The sequence below is a fragment of the Narcine bancroftii genome, chromosome 3 (assembly GCF_036971445.1).
Source record: "Narcine bancroftii isolate sNarBan1 chromosome 3, sNarBan1.hap1, whole genome shotgun sequence".
In the NCBI taxonomy this organism is placed as follows: domain Eukaryota; kingdom Metazoa; phylum Chordata; class Chondrichthyes; order Torpediniformes; family Narcinidae; genus Narcine; species Narcine bancroftii.
In genome coordinates this window covers 139,665,748-139,680,048 of record NC_091471.1, presented here as the reverse complement: position 1 = coordinate 139,680,048, position 14,301 = coordinate 139,665,748, and positions in this window count along the sequence as shown.

The window sequence follows — 14,301 nt, the reverse complement described above, 5'->3', positions numbered from 1 at the left end:
TCTTTTGTTATTACAAGAACAACAAAAATAATCTAAAGCTAAATACACTTTTGTATGTGGAGACATTGTAATTATCATGGACGATTCTGCACCAAGAAATTCTTGGTTGCTCGTGCAAATCGTGGAAACAGTTCAGGACAAGAAAGGTTTTGTTTGGCAAATCCAGATTAAAACTGAGACTGTTTAGTTAAATCAAACTATTACTAAAATCTGTCTTTTACAAGAAGCAGAAAGTTTTATTTCTAATTTTATACTTACAATATTTACTTTTGTATCTGTAATAATAAATATTATGTATTAGTCATTAATGTCTATAATACTAATTACAGGGTGAAGTGTAAAGCTTAAAACCTTGTGTTTGTGATGTGTGGTTATTTTATGACTTTCCCTTTTAGAAAGATTGTTGTTTTGTAGTTACCATAGTTACTATGATGTCATATGTCATAATATCCAAGTAGACGAGGAGCTCATTCTCATTCTTGGAATAGGAGAGTAAGCTCACTCAAGAAACTTTTCTTTGAATTCATTATTATTCATTATTAATCATTTATTTATCATTTTAATTCATTTATTTTTGTTCAAAGTTAGTATCTTTATCATTTACAATATGCTTTGTTTTACTCATTGTTAAAAAGTGCAATGCTATGACAAAGTTTATTTGCTTTTATCAATGAAAATTAAAGCTATTTACAGCTGCAGTTATGAAGTTTGATTTATTTGAATGAATAAGATACAATTTGGAATATTGTTGCTTACTTTCCTTGAAGACGACATGTTGAGAAAGTGGGACATATTAGAAGGAGGGAAGTGTCATTTTCAGATGGTATGTAAGTGGAAAGAAAAAGTTTGAAAACCACTGTTTTAATTGTACCTAATTGACTCATTATGTGCATGGTTTCATAACTCCAAAGGAAATGGGCCAATAACATTTTTTCTCAAACAAAATATTTCAGTAACAATTGGGTCTAAAGCAGTGGTTCTCAACTTCCCTTCCCACTCACATGTTGCATTCAGCAATCCCTTACTAATCATAGAGCACTTATGGCATAGGGATTACTTTAAGTGCAATGTGAATTTGGCAGGGGGCAGTTGGAAAGGCATTGTTTTAGAGCTAATGTTAGTTTTGATGCTGGATAACTTGCAGTGTTGTTTTTGTAGACCTTCACTGAATTCTATACATATGTATTTGCTGAGAAAGGATTTTGGGGAAGTTTCTGGGATTTTTTTAGACATACAACTGATGAGCCCATGATGCCCAATAATACCTAAACCCACCACCTCCCCCCCACCCCCCACCATATGTTTTGAAGGTCAGAAGGAAACTGGAATACCTGGAGGAAATCCATGCAGTCACGGGGAGAACATACAAAATCCTTACAGACAGTGCTGGATTTGAACTGGGGTTCCTGGCGCTGCAATAGTTTTGTGCTCACCATGCTGGCCTTAAGATAATATGGATAATTTTCTCTTGGCACCCTTGTTGGGATTGGTTACCAACATGGACCAGGAAAATACATCACTATTGCCAAAAAAAAACCTCTATGGAATGCCTCAAATTGTTCGAATTTCTGAAACATCTTTTACTTGATTATGTTTCAACCACAAATATGTATGAAGTACAATTGTCCTGATGCTGAATGGACTGTTGGGAGCCAAATCATTACAACAAATGAGTCTCAAGCACCTGTTTTACCTGATCACCTGTTGTACGCACACTCAAATGGATGCCGAATATTTGCATTATCTTCAGGTACACCCTTAGGGAATATCGAATAATCAATGGTCTGAACTTCCTTCAGTTTAGGTCTGGGAAATGTGTGTTACCCAAACACAAAACACAAACAATATTTGTTCTTTAGCATTATGTAGATCTTAAACTTCAAAATGTCACACCATTCCTTTACTTGGCATTAACCCTAATCTCAAAAAAGGGTCAGGGCCACTGTGATTGTCATGTTGTATCCTTTTCTAGGAGGGCAACAGAGGAATCTGCTTCAATTGACTGAAAATTGGAAGGTACATAAATTAAATGAAAACCTTTTTAGGATTCAATATCAGACCAATAAGGTGTTTGCCATGCTGAACTGGCCAGTCTTCCAAAGGTTGCAGAAGAGCACGGGACCAACCCATGCCCCTTTGCAATAGTTCACAAATGGGATAGAAGACTAACAGATCTGAGTCTGCCCCAAGACACATGGGAAATGTTCTGGATAATCCACCACTTACGTTCTCTTGAAAATTCAAGAATTTGGAACCCATTATATTTCAAATTGTTTCTGGAGTTCTATTCTAGGAAGATATGATTTAGGAATGATATCTTCTACTAAACACACAAAATTAATTGAAGGACTTTGAATTTTCTCAAAAATAACTTTTCACTTTTAACATGATACTAAATCAATTCTATGATTTTTAAAAATCTATCAAAGTTGTTGAGGAATGGTCAGTGGTCCAGTCTGAGGAATGGTCAGTGGTCCAGTCTGAGGAATGGTCAGTGGTCCAGTCTTAGGAATGGTCAGTGGTCCAGTCTGAGGAATGGTCAGTGGTCCAGTCTGAGGAATGGTCAGTGGTCCAGTCTGAGGAATGGTCAGTGGTCCAGTCTGAGGAATGGTCAGTGGTCCAGTCTGAGGAATGGTCAGTGGTCCAGTCTGAGGAATGGTCAGTGGTCCAGTCTGAGGAATGGTCAGTGGTCCAGTCTGAGGAATGGTCAGTGGTCCAGTCTGAGGAATGGTCAGTGGTCCAGTCTGAGGAATGGTCAGTGGTCCAGTCTGAGGAATGGTCAGTGGTCCAGTCTGAGGAATGGTCAGCCCTTGCTGATGGACAAGAGGCTTAACATTGAGAACTGTCAGCCAAAGCACAAATTTATTTTCCAGCTAACTATTAGCTTTGTGGGACAAAGCAGAGACAATGTACTGCTGTTAGACCATAAACACAAGTTGTAGTTGTTCACTCATTTAAAAAGAAAGACTTGTCTGTTGTTTCCACTATAATGATGTACGAAAAGTATGACAGTGTCTTTGGTTCAATGATTATTCAGGAATCTGATGGCAGTGGGGAAGAAGCTGTCTTTGTGACACTGAGTGCTCATCTTTAGGCTCCTGTACCTTTTCCTTGATGGTAGCAGAGTGAAGAGGGCATGGCCTGGGTGCTGGGGGTCTTTGAGGATAGAGGCTGCTTTTTTAAGACACTGCTTCATGTAGGTGTCCTTGATGGAGTGGAGTGATGTTGCACGGTGAGTTAACAACCCTCTGGAGTTTATTCTTGTCCTGAGAGTTGGTGCCTCCAAACCAGGCAGTGATGCTCTCCACGGAATATGGGGATAGTGCCGGAGGATTGGCGCATTGCGCATGTGGTTCCGTTATTTAAAAAGGGTTCAAGGAGGAAGCCTGGCAACTATCGGCCTGTAAGTTTGACGTCTGTGGTAGGTAAATTAATGGAGAAAATTCTTAGAGATAGTACTTATAAACATCTGGATAGACAGGGTCTGATCAGGAGTACTCAACATGGATTTGTGGGAGGAAGGTCATGTTTGACCAATCTGATTGAATTTTTTGAAGAGGTGACTAGGAATGTGGATGAGGGTAGCGCAGTGGATGTTGTCTATATGGACTTCAGTAAGGCCTTCGATAAGGTACCACATGGAAGGTTAGTTAGGAAGGTGCAGTCTTTAGGTATAAATTTTGAGATAGTCAAATGGATTGAACATTGGCTGAAAGGGAGAGGCCAGAGAGTGGTAGTGGATAATTGTCTGTCAGGTTGGAGGCCGGTGACCAGTGGTGTGCCTCAAGGATCTGTATTGGGCCCATTGTTGTTCGTTATATACATTAATGATCTAGATGATGGGGTGGTGAATTGGATTAGTAAATATGCAGACGATACTAAGATAGGTGGAATAGTGGATAATGAAGAAGGTTTTCTAGGATTGCAGAGGGATTTGGGCTGCTTAGAAAAGTGGGCTGAAAAATGGCACATGGAATTTAATGCTGATAAGTGTGAGGTGCTTCATTTTGGTAAGAAGAATCAGAATAGGACATATGTGGTAAATGGGAGAGCATTGAGGAATACAGAAGAGCAGAAAGATTTAGGAGTAACGGTACATCGTTCCCTGAAGGTAGAAACTCACGTGAATAGGGTGGTGAAGAAGGCTTTTAGTATGCTGGCCTTTATCAATCATTGCATGGAATATAGGAGTTGGGAGGTGATGTTGAGATTGTATAAGACGTTGGTGCGGCCTAATTTGGAGTTCTGTGTGCAGTTCTGGTCGCCTAATTATAGGAAGGATATAAACAGAGTGGAGAGAGTGCAGAGAAGGTTTACCAGAATGTTGCCTGGGTTTAAGCATCTGGAGTATGGGGAGAGATTGGACAGATTGGGTCTTTATTCTTTGGAGCGTAGAAGGTTGAGAGGGGATTTGATAGAAGTATTTAAGATTATGAAAGGGATAGACAGAGTGGATGTGGATAGACTATTTCCGTTAAGAGGAGGAAAGATTAAAACAAGAGGACATGAGTTAAGAATTAAGGGGCAGAGGTTTAGAGGTAACATGAGGGGGAACTTCTTTACTCAGAGAGTGGTAGCTGTGTGGAATGATCTTCCGGTAGAAATAGTGGCGGCGGAGTCAATTGTATTATTTAAGAAAAGATTGGACAGGTATATGGATGAGAGGAAGATGGAGGGTTATGGGCATTGTGCAGGGAGGTGGGATTAGAAAGGGGTGTTTGGTTCGGTGCGGACTAGAAGGGCCTAATGGCCTGTTTCCGTGCTGTAATTGTTATTATTATACAGAATCTCCTCAGACTCCTCACAAAGTATAGCCACTGCCAAGCCTTCTTTGTGATTACATCAACATGGAGGCTCCAGGACAGATCCTTGGAGATGATGACACCCAGGAATTTTACATTCTTGATCCTCTCCACTAATGAGTCCTCGATGAGGACTGGAACATGTTCCCGACTTCCTCCTGAAGCCCACAATCATCTCCTTGGTTTTGCTGATGTTGAGCGCAAGATTGCTGTTGGACTATTCAACGAGCTAATCTATTTCCCTCCTGTAACCTTTCTCTTTTTTTTTCCGAAACTTTATTTATTAATTTTAACATATGAAGAAAGTAAGTAATTCACGTACAGAAAAAATACAAAATAAAGTAATACAAGTACAAAGTAACATAGTTAATACAATACCAATCTTGGCATCTCCCCCTAACAACTAAAAACTAAGACTAAAAAAACCTATTTTTAACCCCTAAACCCCACCCCCACCTCCACGATAAAGAGTGAAGAATTAATACTATTAGTATAATTAAAAAAAATAAAAAATATATATCTTAAAAAAAGATCGATATATATCTAAGAAACAAAAAAAATATTAATTAAGTATTAATTATTAATCCAAAACATTTTTATTATATAAGAATATATATGAAAAAACAAAAACAAAAAGAACTTAAATGAAAAAAAACCAACTAATAATAAAAAAAACTAAAAAAAAGAAAAAAAGAAAACATATATATAGAAAAAATATATAATAAAAAAAAGTTTTTTTTAAAAGAAAAAAAATGATTAATTCAAACTTTTTAAAATTGTATATAATCAATAAATGGGGTCCACTTTAACTCATATAAAGACATCTTATCTTGTATAGAAAAATATATTCTTTCCATAACTAAACAAAACTTCATCTCTGAATACAACCTATCTAAAGACAATGCATTTCTATTCTTCCAAGTAATCACTATACATTTCTTGGCCACTGCCAGCACTAAGTAAACAAAAGAGATCTGGTAATTATCTAATTCTAAATCAATCAACGGTTGCATATTCCCTAATAAAAATATATCAGGCTCTAATACAATATGAAGATTATATAGATTATTAAATACAGATTGAATACCTTTCCAAAATTGTTGTAACCGATCACACAACCAAACAGCATGTAAAAAAAGTACCAGAAACCTGATCATAACGAAAACAAAGATCTGACTTACTAAAACCAAATTTTTTAAATTTTTCAGGGGTTAAATATAATTGATGTATAAAACTATAATTAATCATCGCCAATCTAGCATTAATCAATTTTCGAACACTATTACGGCAGATTTCAGACCAATCTTCTTCAGTTATTGTTAAACTTAAATCTCTTTCCGATTTCATTTTATCTTTATCCCAATCTATTTTACTTTCACTTTCCAACAAAATACAATACAAACCTGATATATAACCCTTTTTTGGAAATGAGAGCACATATTTCTCAAAATCAGTTTCCGACAATAAATTCATTTGACGACCGCATACCTGTTTTACAAAAGATCTTAACTGATAATACACAAATATAGAATAACCACTTATATCAAATCTCTTTTGCAATTCTACAAAAGAACAAAAATGACCTTCTAAAAAACAGTCAGATAAATTATGTATTCCTTTCTCCTCCCATTGTTTCAAAATAGTATTAGATACCGTGAAAGGAACAAGTTGATTATTAAATAATGGTAATCTTCCCGACCACTTATTTTTCAATCCCATTTTATGTAATTTACTTGTCCATAAATTCATTAAATGTTTCAATATTGGTACATCATAAGTTTGTAACAAATTTTTATTCCATCGAAATAAAAATTGATTTGAAAATTTTTCAGAAATAACTGCCAATTCTATCTGTGCCCAACTAGGCGTATCTTGTGTGACCATTAATGCACTAAGAAATCTAAATTGAGCTGCTTCATAATAATATTGAAAGTTAGGTAGCCGTAACCCTCCAAATTGAAAATCCCACATCAATTTTTTCAATGCCACCCTAGGAAATTTTCCTTTCCACAAAAAATCCCTAATTACTTCATATAAATCCTTAAAAAATCTTTTTTGTAAACAATAAGGAATTGATTGAAATAAGTATTTTATACGAGGAAAAATATTCATTTTTATAGTATTAATTCTTCCTAATAAACCCAAAGGTAAATCTTTCCATTTAACTAAATCTGCCTTAATCTTCTTCATTAAAGGAAGATAATTAAGTGAATATAAATTTTGGTAGTCAGTATTAACATTAATTCCCAAATATTTAATTTGTTTTGTCCACTTCAAATTCGTAATATTTCTAAACATTGAATAATCATCTTTACTAATTGATAAAATTTCACTTTTAGTCCAATTAACCTTATAACCAGATAATTGACCATAAATCTCTAAGGAATCTTGCAGTGCTGGCAGAGAAACATCAGGATCCACCAAATACAGCAAAACGTCATCCGCAAATAAATTTATTTTATAATCTTCATTCAAGACTCTCATACCTTTGATACTATCATTCTGACGTATTAATTGTGCTAGAGGTTCAATAACTAAAGCAAACAAGGCGGGTGATAATGGACATCCTTGTCTAGTAGATCTTGTTAAATTAAAGGATTCTGAAAGCAAACCATTAGTAACAACTCTAGCTTTCGGACCATTATACAGAGCCCTAATCATATCAATAAATGAGAGACCAAACCAAAACTTTTCAAGTACTTTAAATAAAAACTTCCATTCTACTCTATCGAATGCCTTTTCTGCACCCAATGAAACCACCATTGGATAATTCTTCTGAGATTTAGATCTATTTATCAAAGTAATTAATCGTAGAATATTATCCGAAGCATACCTATTTTTTTATAAAACCTATTTGATCACGATGTATTATCTTTGGTAAAGACTAAGCCAACCTATTAGCCATAACTTTAGCCACTATTTAATAGTCTACATTTAACAAAGATATAGGACGGTAAGAAGCTACCTGTAAAGGATCTTTATCTTTTTTTGGTAGAACTGTAATTATAGCATTAGAACAGGACTCAGGTAATTGAAAAGTATCATAAAGTTGTTGTATTACATTCTTAAATAAGGAAGATATATCAACATAAAAAAATCCATCTCCACCAGGCGCTTTTCCATTTGGCATATCTTTTATACCCATTTCAATTTCACTATCCGTAAAAGGTTTATCTAACTCTTGTCTGTCTTCTTGAGATAACTGTGGTAAATTAATATTTTTCAAAAAAGAGTCTATTGCATCTTCTTTTATCTCTTTACATTCAGTCAAATAAAGTTTTTTATAAAAATTACAAATTCATCGTTAATTTCTTTTTGACTAAAAGTAATACCCGATTTATTTCTAGATAATCCTAGATAACTGTTCTTTTTTTAATTGCCGAGCTAATACTTTATGAGCTTTCTCACCCCATTCATAAAATTTATTTTTTGAACGATTCAACGGACATTCAAATCGATATGACTGTAACTTTTTATACTTCAACTTTAAATTAGTTAATTAGATCTTTTGGAATTCAGTAGCTTTCTTTTGAAATTCTTTTTCACAGATTGTTATTTTCTTCTCCAAATCCTCAGTTTCTCTAACTCTCTCTTTCTTCAGTTTGGATGCATAACTGATAATTTGACCTCGTAAAAAAGCTTTCATTGCGTCCCACAAAACAAACTGATCAGAAACAGAGTGAACATTATTAGCAATGAAATCCTCAATTTGTTTTCTCAAATAAACAATAAATACCGGCTTTTGTAGTAACATAGTATTAAATCTCCATCTTAAAGTATGTTGTGTAACTTGAGAACTTTGATATTCCAGTAATAACAATGAATGGTCCGAGGCTAACCTTGCCTTATAATCCACAGATATAACCTTATCCTGTAAATGTGCCGAAATTAAAAAATAATCAAGTCTTGAAAAAGAATTATGTCAAGAAGAATGAAAAGAAAAGTCTTTCTGTGTAGGATTCTTTTTTCTTTCTTTGGCTTGGCTTCGCGGACGAAGATTTATGGAGGGGGTAAAAGTCCACGTCAGCTGCAGGCTCGTTTGTGGCTGACAAGTCCGATGCGGGACAGGCAGACACGGTTGCAGCGGCTGCAGGGGAAAAATGATTAAATGATTAAATCCTGTGTAGGATTAAATCTACGCCAAATATCAACTAAATTCAAATCTTTCATCATATTAGCCATATGTATCGCCATCTTAGCTTTCTTAATTACCTTTGGATACCTATCCAATAACGGTTCTAATACCATATTTAAATCTCCCCCAATCATCACATTGGAATTAGCTTGTCCCAATAATAAAGATATTTCTGTAATAAAAGCAGTGTCTTCAACATTTGGAGCATAAACATCAATCAAAGTCCAGGCTTCATTAGAGATCATACAATTCAACTTAAGTAGTCTTCCTCCATTTTTCTCCTCGTCTTGCAATTGAAACGGTAAATTCTTATGTACCAAAACCGCAACTCCTTTTGCCTTTGAATTAAATGAAGAATAGAAGACTTGTCCAACCCAGTCCCACTTAAATTTCAAATGTTCTTTATCTGTCAAATGAGTTTCCTGTAAAAAGGCCACATCTACTTTAAATTTTTTAAAATAAGCAAGTACTTTCTTACACTTTATAGGATTATTCAAACCCTGAACATTAAGAGAAGCAAATTTAAATTTCGACATGTCTTACAACAGTTAGAAAAAAAAACAACTCTTACCCCCTTACCCTCTCTTAATACGATCAAAAAAAAGAAAAAAAAGAAAGAAGAGAAAAAAAAGGAAAATTAAAAAAAAAATTATTTAAACAAAAAAAAACCCTTCACTCTTTAATCTAATAATACAAAAAAAAAGAAAAAAATGGGTAGGAGGTTAAAAATACCCCCTCCCACCTAAACCACGCAATGTGGTAACTCCCCCCAAAAAAATGGGTGTGAGATAACTCACACGTAGCAGATGACTTTCAGAAAATAGTGCCTATCCAGTTCTCTCCCTCAACTCTCACTTCATCTTAAACTAACATCATCATTATTTAATATCCTTTTTTTTTGAAAAAAAGCATTAGAAAAAAAAAGGACAACTCTTCTTTTAATCAGCTCCAACTGCCAAGTCACCATTACGACCATTTCTTCTTGGAGCACGGCTCTTTTCTTCCTTCTCTTGTCTCCTTGGAGATCGCGGCGGACTATATCTAAGATGAAACTGAGTGATTGGCAGCTCTTGAGCAAATGCTGTAGCTTCCTTTGGAGAATCAAAGAACTTTGGTTGGTAACCATCTTGAAAAACTTTCAAAACAGCTGGATATCTAAAGGTTGCCTTATAACCTTTCTTCCACAACAACTCTTTAGCAGGGTTGAATTCCCATCATTGGAACATAACCTCTTGACTCAAATCCGCATAGAAGAAAACTCGATTATTTTAAATCATCAAGGGTGATTTTCTCTGTTGTGCATTTCTAATAGCCACTCGTAAAATTATTTCTTTGTCATAATAATTCAAGCAACGAACCAAAACAGTTCTTGGACTTTGACCTGAAATAGGTTTTCTACGCAAAGCTCTGTGAGAACGTTCCAGTATTATACCTTCTGGGATATGTTCTTGACCCAGCACCTGCGGAATCCATTCAGTAAAAAAAATTCTTGGGTCTGGTCCCTCCATACGTTCTGGCAAACCAATAATCTTTATATTGTTCTGTCTGGATTGGTTTTCCAAATAATCAATCTTTTTCACCATATTTTTATTTTGAGTTTGTAAGTCTTCAACCATTTTGGTCACATGAAAAACTTGATCCCGTATTTCGTCTATATCTTCTTCACACGAATTAAATTTATCTCTCACTTCAAACTTAAAAGCTCCAAACTCAGCCATCTGTTGAGAATGTATTTTCACCAGGGTATTAAACCTAGTACCAAGTTCAGTCATAATCTTGGATAATCCCTGCATTGTATAAGATAATTTAGATTCAAGATTCACAAGAATCTTTTCAATTGGAAGAGATTCTGACTCAACAGATTCCTGCCTCTTCTGCATAACCAAAGGATCTTCTGTTCCTTCCTTCATTCTGGTTGCCTTCCTTGTAGTATGACTGCGTGTGGAAACCCCAGCCACAACCTCTCCCGGGGTTTTCCCCAGTCCATAATGTATTAAGTTCTCCCAGTACATCAAGTTGTATAGGTTCTTCTATCTCAAGAGGTGCAGTTTGCAGCGCCACCGCTACAGTTGACAAATGCCTTTCCCCAGCCGGTGTTTCAGCTGGCAATACTTCAGCTGATGATACTACAATCGGTTCATTCATAACATTGCTTTCAGATGCTACTGCGCATGTGCGAACCTGAGTAACTCTTTATTCTAAAGGCTGTTTGGCGCCCTCTTTATGGGGCTCTACCAGTGTAACATAGAGCTCTGCATCCGAACACTGTACCTCTCTCCTGGGATCCATTTCACGCTGAGTCCCGGTGTCTTTTCTACAGGTAGGGTCCAAAACTTGAACTTTTGGAAAATGTAGTTTTTTGATGATCTGTTGTCGTTTTGTTTTTGCTCTTTTTCACCAATTGTACCATCAGAAGTTAAATTAACAGCACTGAAGTTATCTAAACTTTTAAAGAATTTTAACGGGCATTTCTAGACAAAACAATAAGATAGAGTCAGGAGAGGACTGGAAGGCACGTCTGATCCTTATGACGTCTTGCCACGCCCCCTCCCTGTAACCTTTCTCATTGCCGTTTGTGATTCTACCAATAACTCTGGTGTCATCGGCAAATGTAGATGTCATTGGAATTGTGCTTGGCCACACAGTCGTGGCTCTATAGCAAGCAGAGCAGTGGACTCAGCATGCATCTTTGGGGTGCGTCTGTGCTGATGATCAGTAAGGAGGAGACGTTGTTTCCAATTTGTGCCAACTGTGGTCTTCTGATGGGAAAGTCGAGGATCCAGTTGCAGAGTGTGGTACAGAAGCCTAAAGTTTGTAGTTTCTTGACCAGTACTGAGGGAATAATGGTATTGAAGGCTGAGCTGTAGCCTATGAAGAGCACTCATCTGTATGAATTGCTGCTTTCAAGGTGATCCAGAGCTGAGTGGAGAATTAGTGATATTGCATCTACTGTGGAGCGATTGTGATGACAGGTGAATTGCAGTGGACCAGATATTTGCTTAGGTACCTGTTAATTCTGGCCATGACCAGCCTCTCAAAGCATTTTATTATAGTAGAAGTTAATGCAGTAGTCGTTGAGGCAACCCATGCTACTCTTTTGGGTACTGGGATCATTGATTCCCTTTTGAAGCTGGTAGGAGTCTCTGACTGCCACATTGAAAGGTTGAAAATATTCATGAACACTCCAGCTAGTTGGTTGATGCAGATTATCAGGCAGGTACGCCATCAGGGCTTGATGCCTTGCTAGGGTTCACTCTCTTGAACGATGTTCTGATGTCGCCCTCGGAGACTGATATCACAGGATCCTCAGCCTTTTCAGGGATTTGAATAGGCACTGTTTGGTTCTTCTTAAAGCAGGCATAGAAAGTGTTCTGTTCATTGGGTAGTGAAGCACTGAAGTGTTTGTCTTCACTTTATAGGCTGTAATGGCCTGTATTACCTGCTGGCAGGTATCTGTCTCTATCCAAGTGAGTACACATGGGCAATGTTATAATCTAGACCAGCAGCAATAGAAATTCACAAAGACAATGGTATCCTCAAAACAGTAATTTTTAATAATAACTATTAAAATAATATAAAATCTTACAGAACTCTAAACTTAACTCCACTATGTGCAAAAATGTGGGGTATATGTATGTGTGTGTGTGTGTGTGTGTGTGTGTGTGTGTGTGTGTGTGTGTGTGTGTGTGTGTGTGTGTGTGTGTGTGTGTGTGTGTGTGTGTGTGTGTGTGTGTGTGTGTGTGTGAAATCCCAAAACCATTACTATTCAGCCATAATTCTGAAGAGATCATTTTAAAGTTCAATCTCAGAAATATTTTGTGCTGAAGCTCAGAATCTTTAAAACTACCGTTCAAAGGTTCTCAAACTCACAAATTCTTCGTAGAGTTTTTTTCAGAGAAATGTTTCTTCATATGAATGATTTCCCCCTCATGCTTGGAAGTTACAGAACTTATGTTTTCTTCCATGATGATTTCACGAATCCTGGCAAGGGCTATTTGAAGTGGCCATGTTAAAATGGACATAGTAAAATTATCCTCTTTTCAAAGAGGTACTGAAATGGCTTTTCCTTACCACTGATTTTGTGTATCTCCCATGATAAAGAGAATACAACATGAATAGTACCTCTCTGACTGGAGGCTAGTACATTTCTGACCTCAGATGTTTCTTGCTGCAATATTAAAATGCCTTTTCTGGGGTATTGCAATCACATGACATGACCTCATTGCTGTCTTTGAAGTTTCTTCAAACCATTTCAAAAGTCCATTTCAAAGGACTCTGGCCTGTCTGTGCAGGTAATTGAAACAAGAACTTGCTCATTGAACAGATGCCATCTCTCAGCAAACACTGTTGTCTTAGTTTCATTGAAGAATCACACTAGTTTTTATGGCTGTTTACACAGCTTCAACCAACAATGCAACAGCACACATTTTGACTTTCAAAATGGATACTGTGCATAAAGGTCTGTGTTATATGTGTGTTCCTGTCCACCCACAAAATACCTTTATGAAGAATAATATATAATATCTAAAGATTAATAATAACACAATTCCATCACAAGAAACCCACCAGTGAAGGCTTGTGGGGAGAATGGTAAGTGATGCTGATGGGAAAGTTGGATCATAGTTATTCGAACCAGTCACCCACATTCAGTCTCTGCTCTAATCTCGAGGCCTCACTTAGCTACAGCTGCAACTTTGAGGTTGGTTCTGAATGACAATAGATCTCAGGTGGCAGAATCTAAGGCCCCACCCCAAACACTGACCTGACAGTCTTTGACAGTTCAAATTAATCAAGGGTAGCAGATATATTAACTTGGCTCCAATGTAACTTAATTCATACTAAAATAAATTTGTTTAAACGTCAAAAACACATTCAGCCATTGATTATTAGTTAAAAACATATATCTACAATGTCTCTGATATTTGCGTGCTTATGATGGTGCACTGTCTTGTAAACCATCTATCCGCTTATCTGCTTAGTACTTCCTGCCCCATCAATAGAAATGTCTATGTTTCCAACACAGGATTCATTAGTCATCTCAGAACCCACAGACATAGAATGTAAGCAAATAAATTATGACCTCAAGGAATTGCCAAAAAAAATGGTTCTTGAGAGTTATAACTTCAACAGCTGAAAATTTACAAGATCTTCGAGTGGTAAAAACAGGACATGTCTGTGGATTTATTGAAAGTTTTACTTGAAGTAAGAGTGGCCTGATTTGACATTGAGCATAGTTTATAAATTAGGATCCATAACATTGATGTGTACAGAGGCTATTAGGTCCATCCAGCTCATACCTGTTTCCAGCAGAGCAGTCTCAGCAGTTCTATTCCTTTTATCTTGCTCCTCCCTACCAATGCAACC